Source organism: Coregonus lavaretus (genome assembly GCF_964263955.1).
Source record: "Coregonus lavaretus genome assembly, chromosome: 39".
Taxonomy (NCBI): Eukaryota; Metazoa; Chordata; class Actinopteri; order Salmoniformes; family Salmonidae; genus Coregonus; species Coregonus lavaretus.
In genome coordinates this window covers 3,420,929-3,432,852 of record NC_140026.1, presented here as the reverse complement: position 1 = coordinate 3,432,852, position 11,924 = coordinate 3,420,929, and positions in this window count along the sequence as shown.

The window sequence follows — 11,924 nt, the reverse complement described above, 5'->3', positions numbered from 1 at the left end:
TGAAAGCTGCAACAGGGACTCTAACCAGGGCTCATACATGGCAAAGTGAACTCTAACGACCGTTGCCGTCAAAGCCTAGTAGGCCTCTGTGAGGCAGTAGGCCAACAATGCTGGCATATGCCTTGTTGAAATTGTCTAAGTATATAACATGATTGACACGACAGCAATAATCATCATGAAACAGCCTTGGAAGTGCCATAAGTATAAGCCAACATAATTCATTATTTTACATTAACCTGTTTAACTGCATTGATATGGCATAATTGATCATAGTCCAGACTCATTATAGTTGCAAATACCATGCAGTTGCACCAGGGGAATTTAAACCAAACAGATTTTTTTTTCAGGTCTTCTGTTTCCCCACATTTATTGATGAATTAATTTCCCATCATGAAAATGTATCCACATTCCCCAATCAAATACCTTCATCAATACCACAAAAAACAGCTTTTCTCTCCAATCTGGTAACCCTCATAAAATCTGACATAGCACCAGTATCCCAAAGTATTTAGCGAAAACAATCATAGAAAACAGCATCGTCATTAATAAAAATAAAAATAAACTGTAAGGCTACTATAATATTATAAGTATTTCGGTGACAACCTGGTTGATTAACAATATTGGGTTGTTAATACGTTCGTTTTTTATATAAATAAATGTGGGACAAAAAAAGGCAGTGTAGAACACCATTGCTCAAAATGCATTGCTCCAATACCTTTCAAAAGATTGTTCCAGTTTGCCCCCCAAAAATATATTTTCCTATGAATGAAGTAGCACAAAAATGTGTGTATTTTCCTACGAATTAAGCCGTACAAAAATTTGTGTATTTTCCTACGAATTAAGCCGTACAAAAATGTGTGTTTTTTCACACTAATTAAGCCATACAAAAATGCACAAAAACACAAGAAATCTGCTGAAATGCTTATATATTTGCACGAATTGAATGTGAGATTGTGTTGTTATATCAGACAGACAGACAGACAGACAGACAGACAGCAGTGAGGTCATTGTGTCACTTTTCCTGAGAAACAGAAGCAGGTTGCCACAGAGACCAATAAACACAGGAAGAGACATCACCACAAGACGTTACCTGAAACGTAGAAGGGGGCCTTTGTCAGTAAGCTAGGACCCACTTCCTCCTGAAAATGCACAAGTGGGCGGGTGTTTCATGTACCTCAGCCACAATCACCAATGAGCATAGAAGAGAACTCATGCAAACCCGTCTGCAGGCATAACGACGCCTACATGAAAATACACACACACACTGTTCTGATATCATCAGCCTGATCAATACAATAACAGACCCCAAACACACCCACTCCTCATGGTCCAACTCTCAAGCTGAGTGAAGGGGTATTTTTAGAGAACGACTATAAAGTGTGACTTCCTTTCCAGCTAACTAGTCTTTTTTAGAACAGCAGCCCTCATCAAAATAAATATATTATCTCTCTTCTCTACTCTCTCTCTCTTCTCTGTGTGTTTTGATGAGTCTAGCTAGCTACCAGTCAGTCACAGAGAGATAGGGAGGACGTACAGCCAGAGGAAACCGACACACAACACCTAACAGAGATGTCTGGTGGTCCCCTCTCCTGCTTCTCCAAACAGGGAATACTCCTACTCTCTATCCTCCACTATGGTTAGTATTGTATGGATTCTTCACTTTCTCCTGTTCATGTTTTGTATCTATTACATGTACTTGCTTGCATGATGACGTTAGGAATACAGTTAGCTTTCTCTAACTTCCTTGTTCGTTTTTACGTGGTGAGTGATACAGTATATTGATTCTGTATGTTTTAATGAAACATTCGTATTTGATGTGTGTGTCATTGGTGTGGTTGGGTCAGCAGCTTTTGCAGTGCTTCCAGAAAGCAAGATATCTTATGATCCTGTGCTAGACGCATGTGATTCATTTAATTTAAGGCAATACTGGATTGTAATCCAATTAATGTTTTAAGTCGTCCCTTAACCCTGGTGCTTTGCTGAAAATAAATTATGTCCATTGTGGTATGGGTCAGATTGACGCGCACAGTCTAAACACACTCAAGACAGTCAATTTTGATTACATTGGAAGCTGACTGTCTTCTTCGTTGTGATGACGGTGACCATTCTATATTACCATCTTTAGACTTCCATGTCCTCTCTTCTCTGGGTGATGGTTGTTGCATGCTCTCTCTCTCTCCCATCTGATGGAGGGGATGGTATGGTAGACTCCTCCTCTGAATCCTCTTCACCAAAGAAAAATGCACAATCTGGATCATCAACAGCATTGTCCTCTATTGCTGAAATGTCCTCTGTCTCTGAAACCTCTTCTTCTATTTCACTGTCACAGTCCAGAGTTTGTGATAAGGCTACATTGACTGAAAATCTTTTGGAGCTCATTTTTGAGTGTCTGTGTCAGAGATCTGCTGCTCTCACACTGAGAAGGAGAAGCTTGGGAAAGCTCCTTTTCACACAAACATAATTATGAAAGTGCAAGCAGAACCAGTCAAAACAAAATACATCAAATACACTTGTTTATGTTGGACCTGTGCAAATATCTATACACTTGAAAGCCTCAGGGTCAAAATGACCTACAACATCATGTTTCTATACAAAATCTACACAGACATTCCACAACACATCAGCGTGTCCACATTTTTCAGGTAGGTTCATGACCCTAAATTAGGAAAAGTCATTTAATTTCATGGAGAAAAAGAGAGGTTAAGTAGTATTTTAGACAACTCAAAAGTGGAAATGGGTCAAATTGACCAGCAACATAATAGGAGGTATAAAAAAACATCACTATTAAATAATAAGACAAGGACAACTACAGATACAGTACCTTGTTAAAGTATTCATCCCCCTTGGCGTTTTTCCTATTCTGTTGCATTACAACCTGGAATTTAAATGGATTTTTATTTGGATTTCATGTAATGGACATACACAAAATAGTCCAAATTGGTGAAGTGAAATGAAAAAAAAAAACTTGTTTAAAACAATTCTATAAAATAGATAACGGAAAAGTGGTGCGTTCATATGTATTCACCCCCTTTGCTATGAAGCCCCTAAATAAGATCTGATGCAACCAATTACCTTCAGAAGTCACATAATTAGTTAAATAAAGTCCACCTGTGTGCAATCTAAGTGTCACATGATCTGTCACATGATCTCAGTATATATACACCTGTTCTGAAAGTGTGCAACACCACTAAGCAAGGGGCACCACCAAGCAAGCGGCACCATGAAGACCAAGGAGCTCTCCAAACAGGTCAGGGACAAAGTTGTGGAGAAGTATAGATCAGGGTTGGGTTATAAAAAAATATCTGAAACTTTGAACATCCCACGGAGCACCATTAAATCCATTATAAAAAAATTGAAAGAATATGGCACCACAACAAACCTGCCAAGAGAGGGCCGCCCACCAAAACTCACGGACCAGGCAAGGAGGGCATTAATCAGAGAGGCAACAAAGAGACCAAAGATAACCCTGAAGGAGCTGCAAAGCTCCACCTTGGAGATTGGAGTATCTGTCCATAGGACCACTTTAAGCCGTACACTCCACAGAGCTGGGCTTTATGGAAGAGTGGCCAGAAAAAAAAAGCCATTGCTTAATGAAAAAAATAAGGAAACACGTTTGGTGTTCGCCAAAAGGCATGTGGGAGAAGGTACTCTATTCAGATGAGACTAAAATTGATATTTTTGGCCATCAAGGAAAACGCTATGTCTGGCACAAACCCAACACCTCTCATCACACAGAGAACACCATCCCCACAGTGAAGCATAGTGGTGGCATCATCATGTTGTGGGGATGTTTTTCATCGGCAGGGACTGGGAAACTGGTCAGAATTGAATTAATGATGGATGGTGCTAAATACAGGGAAATTCTTGAGGTAAACCTGTTTCAGTCATCCAGAGATTTGAGATTGGGACGTAGGTTCACCTTCCAGCAGGACAATGACCCTAAGCATACTGCTAAAGCAACACTCGAGTGGTTTAAGGGGAATCATCTAATTGTCTTGGAATGGCCTAGTCAAAGCCCAGACCTCAATCCAATTGAAAATCTGTGGTATGACTTAAAGATTGCTGTACACCAGCGGAACCCATCCAACTTGAAGGAGCTGGAGCAGTTTTGCCTTGAAGAATGGGCTAAAATACCCATGGCTAGATGTGCCAAGCTTATAGAGATATACCACAAGAGACATGCAGCTGTAATTGCTGCAAAAGGTGGCCCTACAAAGTATTGACTTTAGGGGGGTTAATAGTTATGCACGCTCTAGTTTTCTGTTTTTTTGTCTTATTTCTTGTTTGTTTCACCCCAAAAATATTTTGCAGCTTCAAAGTGGTAGGCATGTTGTGTAAATCAAATGATACAAACCCCCCCATAAAATCCATTGTAATATCAGGTTGTAAGGCAACAAAATAGGAAAAATGCCAAGGGTTAGGGTAAGATGTAATTGTAGAGTACAGAGACATGTTTAATCTCAGAGCTCCAACAGTGCAGGTCAAAGGGAAGTGAATGAAACAAATATAACAATGATAAATATCCATGGGGGGGGGGGGGGGGGGGGGGTCGCTGTTGTGACTTCTTCTTCGTCACAGTCTCCGTGTGGTTTGACCATTTCATCTCCTTCAAGTTTTGGACCGTCTCCATGACAGCCCTGTTGATGACCATGGGGGCGGGCCCAGCCTGGTTCATCCTGAAGTCCACAATCAACTCCTTTGTTAAGTTTAGGGAGAGGTTGTTTACCTGGCACCACGCTGTCAGAGTGCCTACCTCCTCCCTGTAGGCCGTCTCATCGTTGTTGGTAATCAGGCCTTCCACCAAATTTCAGGACTGCTGAGTGCAAACATGAACATTTTGAAAATCTGTGCATCTTCCGGCGTGCCTTTACTGTGAACACTGAGACTGTACCCGCTTGAAGTTACAGTTTTAACATTGGCCAAGTAGTTTACTGCAGGCCTACCAGAGTGGCCTACCATCAAAAACAATGGAAAAAATACAACCCATAACATTTTAACATGGAAATAGCTGTTCTATCATTCAGCCTACAGTAGCAGCCAATGTGTTGGGTTCAATGTAGGCCTACATTATATGAAAGGTTTGGAGAAGAAAAACCTGCAGGTCTTGACATTAACCTGTTTATCCACTTGTCCTTCAGACAAGGTGTCACGATCGTTGAAAGGAGTGGACCAATGCGCAGCGTGATAAGCGAACATACTTTATTATTTATTCACCACACGGACAAAAACAACAAAACAATACGTGAAGTCCTTGGTGACATAAACAAACCATACACGGAACAAGATCCCACAATACACTGTGCCAAACAGTTGAGCCAGGGTGTGTAGAGTCTATGTTTTGTGTTTCTATGTTCAGGATCTAGTTCAATGTGTATCTATGTTGGCCGGGGTGGTTCTCAATCAGAGGCAACGAGAATCAGCTGTTGCTTGTTGTCTCTGATTGGGAACCATACTTAGGCAGCCTGTTTGGCACAGTGTATTGTGGGATCTTGTTCCGTGTTGGTTTGTGTATGTACCCAAGGACTTCACGTATCGTTTTGTTCGTGTGGTTATTATAATAAATAGAGATGTACGCATATCACGCTGCGCCTTGGTCCGTTACGCATTACGACGATCGTGACACAAGGAGGTGACTGAAAATGTTGTTTTGTTTAATGCAAGAAACCACTTTACAAAATAAATTCATTATTCCCATACCATTATTAGCGAATCAGACAAATTATGCTACGCTCTGCCTATTGGCTTCTTAGCTTATACAACACTGCCCCTTTAAGACATAAAAAAAGCTCTTTACCTGACTCCCTTTTCAAAGATGACTAGAAATGCACACATTTTAAGCTCCTGTAGGAAGCAACCACTCCCCAATTGTTGACTATAACGGAGCTATAACTGGGCTAATAACTCACTAATTAACACACTAATTACAGGGGGGGACAGAGGATGTACCCTTGTGGGGCCCCCGTGTTGAGGATCAGTGTGTAGGAGGTAATGTTGCCTAACTTCACCACCTGGGAGCGACCCGTCAGGAAGTCCAGGAACCAGTTGCATGAGGAAGAGTTCAGTCTCAGGGCTGTGATCTCTGTGGTGAGCTTAAAGGTCACTATGGTATTGAAGGCCGAGCTGTAGTCAAACAGCATCTTCCCATATGCATTCCTTCTGTCCAGGTGGGTGATAGGGTTTGCGTCTTCCGTGGATCTGTCGGGCGGTAGGCATATTGGAGAGGGTCGAGTGTGTCTGGAAGGGAGGAGGTGAAGTGGTCCTTGAATACATTTACATTTTAGTCATTTGGCAGATGTTCTTATCCAGGGCGACTTACAGTTAGTGATTGCATACATTTTCATACTGGCCCCGTGGGAAACGAACCCACAACCCTGGCGTTGCAAGTGCCATGCTCTACCAACTGAGCTACAGGGGACCTGACTAGCCTCTCGAAGCACTTCATGATGACGGAAGTGAGTCCTACGGGTCGGTAGTCTTTCAGTTCACTTACTTTCCCTTTCTTGGGCACAGGGATGATAGTGTACATCTTGAAGCAGGTGAGGATAACGACCTGACCTAGAAAGAGATTGAAAATGTCAGAAAACACAACAGCTAGCTGGTCTGCACATGTTGACGGAAGTGAGTCCTACGGCTAGGGATGCTGTCTGGGCCGGCAGTCTTGCGAGTGTTAAGTTTGAATGACTTACATAAGTCCTCCGTGGAGACAGTAAGCATGTAGCCCTCGTTGTTCTCAGGGGCTCTCCTCGGCAGCTCAGAGTCGTCTTTATGCTAGGAGAGAAAACGTTTTTTAGCTCGTAAGGTGGCGTTGGTGTTCGTGACGTGACTGGCTTTCTTTTTCTAATTCATGATCGTTAGAAGCCCCTGCCACATACGCCTGGTGTCCGGCCCTGTTGAAGGTTTCTGTTGTTGTCATGGACTACTTTAGCATTTAACTAATTATCAACTTTGCAACAACTTACTACTTTTTAACTACTTAGCTAGCATGTTAGCTAAACTTAACCTATTTCTAACCCTAACCTTAACCCTTTAACTACATAGCTAGCATGTTACCTATCTCTAACCTGAACCCCTAACCCCTAAACCTAACCTTAACCCCTAGCCTAGCTAACGATAGCCACCTAGCTAGCCTAGCTAACGTTAGCTGTATAGCTAACCTAGTTGCTGGCGTCCCGGTAGGGTCAGCCCCCAGTCGTGAACTGTGGTTGTGCTAAGCCTGCTGGCAGGGCCAACCCCCGGCCGTAGGCCAAGGTTGTATAGGTCAGAGGGTTTGGTTTATCAGGGCCACTTTCAGTAGAAGATAGAAATGCCACAAATAGAGCTGACCTGATCCCTTATTCCCTTATATGTCAGAGGCCTGTTTGGTCTACATCACAGGAGGCTGCTGAGGGGAGGACGGCTCATAATAATGGCTGGAAAGGAGTAAATGGAATAGTATTAAACGTATGGGAAACATGTTTGATGTGTTCGATACCATTCCATCGATTCCATTCCAGCCATTACAATGAGCCTGTCCTCCCCAATTAAGGTGCCACCGGCCGCCTATGTTCTACATGGAATATTTGTCTCTGAAGGTTCCAAAATGTTGCATCCTGCTGAACGCGGGCCATGTCTGTGATAGTTTATAATGTACTGCCCAGGCCGGCGCTCATCTCTGGAACCTAATCACTAATATACTATGAAGGGCCTGTTTTTAAACGTCTCGGTCCGTCTCTGTCAAATGAAACCGTCAAATCGGAATTGGAAACATTACGTTTTAGAAAATTATCTTTTGATATTGGAAATGTCATATTCCAAAAAAGTAAGCACCTATGAGTCAATAGCAGCCAGGAAATGATTCATTTCCGTGTTAATATATGAAATGTGGGCCTGATAAAATTGATTATTTCTTGCCATGGAAATAAAGTGATGCACTTCAACAGAGCACTTAAACACCTTGTTACAGGCTTTGGTCATTTATGTATATTTTGAGGTTGGACATTAGCATGTGGGGCACACCGATTGGTGTCAACTCGTTAGTCAGTATGTGTTACACCTGCCCTGGTTTGTCATCTCGTTAGTGGGAAGGTGTTTCACCTTTGCACCAACATTTTGGTTTGCTCCTGTCTTTAAGTTTGGTGTGGGTTTTATTTTGTTTGCCTCTTCTTGGGGAAATGTTGTGGCTGTTCATGGTTTGTGTCTTTTAGGTTCCAGGTGTTGTTGCTAGTCAGCGTTCAGTGGACACCCCCATGAGTGTCTTTCTAAAGCCCCTTATGTTTAGGTTTGGTTGTCAGTGCCTCTTTGTTAGTCAACAGGAAGTGTTCAGTGTGTTTAACAGTTTCTTGTCAGTAGTGTCATTCTGACGGTGGTTTTGTTGTCAACTGCTGGTAAAAACACCCTTCAGACAGATATGCTGCTGTTAACTATTTGTTAACTGTTTAGACAACTCTTTAGACCTTGGGATAGATTCAATCCGTATTGCTGAAGATCTGTGCTATAGCGTGATTCCAATTTAAAGGCAACGCTCCGTGTTCATGGAGACTGCATTCTCATATGTCAGCCCAATCGGAAATTACATTTCAATCGTCTCTTCAGCGGTATGGATTTAGAAAATATGCCTCTATAATGGCCATCTCATCACAAAGTCAGAATTACACTAGACTAATCTCTTGACAGACAAGCTAGTTATTTCGAGAATTAGATTATGGCTCGTGAGATTAGTTTTACACCTTTAAAGACAGGCAAAGATAGTATTTCATACTCTCATTGAGTTTGTTCATGTTGATTTACCGGAAGAGCTAATTTAAGCAACTCAATGTCAATAGTGAGGTCTGTCATGATATTGTTCAGTAATACATCTCGTGCTCGACAATCATCAGATGAGTGTTATGGTTGGATTACCTCAGAGGAGCTGGTGAAACAAATAGTTTTCATATTCTAACACTGATGCACCAAAGTATAGGCATACTTGAACTAGCTTTAAGATGTAGGATAGCAATACATATAAGAGAGCAATAAGACAGTAGAGCACAGATCTGTGAAAAAGTACTGTCAACCTCATCTGGCATTATGATTTCATTCGACACTTTACTTCAACAAAGTGTGTCACAACACACTCCCCCAGTGAGTCATAAACAGCCTTAAAGGGATTCTCCGGTACTTTTGTATAATTTTAAGCCAGTAGTTATGAAAGTAGCACCACGAGCCAAAGGTGGTCCCTGAAAATTGTGTATTACATCACATACAGTGCCCTCTGTAATAATTGGAACAGTGAATACTTTTTTCTTCTTTTGGCTTTATACTCCAGAAGTTTGGATTAGAAATCAAACAATGACCATGAGGTTAATTTGCAGACTGTTAGCTTTAATGTCACTGTATTTTCATCCATATTGGGTGAACCATTTAGAAATGACAGCACTTTTTGTACATAGTCCCCCCATTTTAGGAGACCAAAAGTGTTGGGACAAATTCAATTATGTTTATTAAAGTAGTAAACATGGATGTGGTCCCATATTCATAGCACACAATGACTACATCAAGCTTGAAACTCTACACATTTGTTGGATGCATTTGCTGTTTGTTTTGGTTGTGTTTCAGATAATTTTGTGCCCTATAGAAATGAATGGTAAATATTGTATTGTGTCATTTTGGGGTCACTTTTATTGTAAATAAGAATTGAAGATGTTTCTGAACACTTCTACATTAACATGGGGTCCTTCCATGATTACGGATAATTCTGAATGAATCGTGAATAATGATGAGTGAGAAGTTACAGACGCACAAATAGCATACGCCCTCCAAAATGTTTTGGGGGTATGATATTTTTGCATCTGTAACTTTCTCACTCATAATTATTCACAATTCAACTTCCCTCTAGTTCACAAAATCTGTTGTAAACAAAGCAGTTTAAAATCTATAGGTTTACCAAACGGTTAAGTGATTATCAATTAAGAGCAGTCGGATTAAGAAATATATATATATATATATATATATATATATATATATATATATATATATATATATATATATATATATATATATGTGTGTGTGTTTTTTTTCATCTTAAAAGTAATGTGAGAATTGCATTGTGGAAAGCTATTATACTGAACAAAAATATAAACGCAACATGCTAAGTGTTTTGGTTCCATGTTTCATGAGCTGAAATAAAACATCCCAGAAATTCTCCATACGCACAAAAAGCTTATTTCTTTCAAATTTTGTGGACAGAATTGTTTACATCCCTGTTATTGAGCATTTGTCCTTTGCCAAGATAATCCATCCACCTGACAGGTGTGGCATATCAAGAAGCTGATTAAAGAGCATGATCATTACACAGGTGCACCTTGTGCTGTGGACAATAAAAGGCCACTCTAAAATGTGCAGTTTTGTCACAAAACACAATGCCACAGATGACTTAAGTTTTGAGGGAGAGTGCAATTGGCATGCTGACTGCAGGAATGATCACCAGAGCTATTGCCAGATAATTTAATTTTAATTTCTCTACCATAAGCCGCCTCCAACGTCATTTTAGAGAATTTGGTAGTACGTCCAACCGGCCTCACAACCGCAGCCCAAGACCTCCACATCCTGTGCTGAGGAGTATTTCTGTCTGTAATAAAATGTATTTCAATTTACTAATTTCCTTAAATTAACTGTAATTCAGTAAAAACATGTATTTTTAGATTAAACATTTATTAAGATGATCCCTATCTGAATAAAGAGCTGCAAACTCTGCGCCCGGTGAACCTCTTCCTCTCTCTTTAGGGACCTGGGCTGAAGACCCTCCAATAGACCAGTATGGCTTGAACGGAGGTTCGGTGTGTCTGGCTGTTGCAGAACTACCTGATCAACTCAAACAAATTCAATGGAAGTTCCAAAATTATATAATAGTTGATGATAAAGAGATCTCTCCTAAATACAAGGAGAAGGTAGATTATAACCCAGTGAACCAAACACTGTGCATTAAGAATCTGACGGACACAGACAGTGGAATTTACATTGCAAATGCACAGAAAATAGATTGGACAGATTCAATGTCTTCATACAGACTTAAGGTGTTGGGTGAGTTTTGTGATTTTTTAGTGTTTTGGTAGTCTGCTATGTATTTCTGCTTTGCTTGAAAAAGCTAATCTCCTTTAAAATGTCTTCACCAGTCATACATGTAAAATGTATCTTTCTGAACTTTATTGGTTGTTGTAGAAGCTGTTCCCATTCCAGCCATGCAGGTGACATACTCCAACTCAAGTACAGGACTTTGTAACATCACAGTGAATTGTTCAGGCTGGGTGTTTTCTGTCTGTAATGGAGGTCAGTGCACACTGTACCAGGATTCTCTGTCATTCTCTGAGGTCAACATCACCGTCTCCAGTGGTAATGGATTCATCCAGTGTATCGTCAACAATCACGTCAGTGCAGAGACCAAATCACAACGCATGGAGGGAATATGTAAGTCTAACTTACTAACTTCCACTTTCTGTGCATACCTCTATCATTATTTAAAAAATCAACAAACTTTTAACATCATTGCAGTTATATTCTTCTCCAGCAAAAATGTGGATAATGCTGCTTTTGTGCCTGTGTGTGTGTGTTTGTGTGTGTGTCATGTAAATGTGAATGTGTGTGTGTGTGTGCGACATCTCAGGTATTGGTGAGAAGAAGGGGATCGCTGCAGCATCACCAGTTGGCACCATTGTGGGCATTGTTACTGGTGGATTATTCTTAGTTGGTGTAGGATGCATCACATCAACCAGAAGACGGCGATCCCCTAAAGAAAAACAGCTACTGAAGGTACCCTCTCTATCATTAATCTATGTTTAAACAACGGTGCGTAAATATAAGTAACATAAAATCCACATCAAAATCCATCAGTTTAAGCTAGAGATATCTGTGTTTTTACATGGGCTGCATCTCAATCACCACTGATGCGGAAGGCCGCCGTAGGCGGATGA